The sequence below is a fragment of the Pygoscelis adeliae genome, unplaced genomic scaffold, assembly GCF_000699105.1.
Source record: "Pygoscelis adeliae isolate BGI_AS28 unplaced genomic scaffold, ASM69910v1 Scaffold591, whole genome shotgun sequence".
Classification (NCBI taxonomy): Eukaryota; Metazoa; Chordata; class Aves; order Sphenisciformes; family Spheniscidae; genus Pygoscelis; species Pygoscelis adeliae.
The window spans coordinates 29,848-31,627 of NW_008824069.1; positions in this window are offsets into that span (position 1 = coordinate 29,848).

A 1,780-nucleotide genomic window follows, 5' to 3' on the forward strand; every position below is an offset into this window, starting at 1 on the left:
GGCCCCGCCCTGGCCTCCCCGCAGCCCGCGTCCACCCCCGCCCTGCTCACAGCCTGAAAGCTCCCGCCGTGGCCCCGCACCCACCCGCCCAGGGTGCACAACCCTCTGTGCTGGCCACTGCTGTGCTGCTGCTTCCTGGCAGCCCCCAACACAGAGCTCTGCCCCGAGCCCGCGGCAAAGTGAAGTCCCGGGGGCGCTGCCAAGGCGGGAGCAGCAGGTGACAAAGGGGGAAACCTTGTCCCCCCCGTTTTGGGGCACAGACGCGAACAACGAGAGTCCAAGGCATAGGAACTGGGCTAGAGGGCATCTGACTCAGCAGCAACCACCAATGAACATCTCCGCATACCCAAAAACTTTGGGGACCCCTGCCCTGCTGTGGTGGCCCTTGGCATTTTCCCTTGCCCCCTCCCACACGTACACATCCTGGTGCTCCTTTCCCATCAGGGTGGCCCCCCCTGCCCTAAGGGCTCCCACTCTCTCCCTGGAGCTGGGGGCCATTCCCCGCCTGGGGCACAGGCCCATATGTACCTGGAAGGGAGAAGAGGCTGGTGCAAGATGAGATGTCTCAGGGGCCCAGGTGCAGCCCCCCACATCCCTCTGCTCCCTTGCTGACATTGCAGAGACATAAACCATGCAGAAAACTGCATGCCTCCGGCAGGCTGGTGGGGGCAGGAGGTACAAGCCATGGCAGCTCCGTGTCAGCACAGCCACCTGGCCAAACACCGAGGCCATCCCCTCCAAAGCAAGTATGTCTGTCGCCATGCCCCCAGTGCCTGGCAGGCCCCCAGGCCCCTTGTAGCACCAGCACGAGGGAGTTAACACACCCTAACCACAAGAACCACAGTACACATCAGACCATTGCCCAGTTTAAGGCCACCTCTGATAGTTTGGCACAAGCGGTGACACTGCTGCAGAGCACCCTGTGGTCACCCATCACAAGCATCCCCCGATACTGACTTAGCAAGGTGCCCTCGTGCTTGGTGCTGTACTAAGAGGGTCCTGTCCCAGCAAGTCCCAAGTCCACTGTTGCAGGGAGAATGAAATACACACGCGTGCACCCAGACACCCACGCAAACATCCACACTCAAGCACACACATAGATGTAAAAATTCTGAGCCCTGCCAAAAGGGGAAACTAAGGCACAGGTGGTTAGAACCATTCCTGGTCAAAGGACCTGAGCTGGCACCCTGCTCTGCCCTCTTCATGGGTCCTTGCAGCATCTGCAGGTCCCACCCAGCCCTGCCTCGCCCATGGGTCCCCTCCCTGCCTGCAGGCCAAAACCCTGCCCTGTCCCACCCACATATTGCACCCCTGCCCACAGGGCTCGGCGCAGCCCACTATCGCATCCCTGCCTCCAGGTTCCTACCCTGTGCCTGGGTCTCATTTCCACCTGCGGCTCTACCTGGCCCTGCCCATGGTCAGATCTCCAACTGTGGCTATGCCTTCAGCCTCTGCACCCAGGTCCTGGCCCACAGCTCCATCCCCACCCATGGTCACTGTCCTACCCCAAGACACCTGAGGGCTTACATGAAGGACAGAGGCTCTGGAAGGAGAAACAACCACAGGGTGAGGGAGAGGCACATGTGGGTGGCGCTGGGAATAAGGCCTCCTGCCCCCTCAGCTTCCCCCTTTGTGAGACCAAGGGAATCGCCCCAAACAAGGGGTCTGGGGGAGTGGGAGCCCCTCGCCCCACTGGGAAAGTGCTGGGTTGCATTTGGAGCACGGGGGGGTGAGGGGGGCAGCAATTCTTCCGCATGAGTTGCCCCTTTGAAAGCTTGTC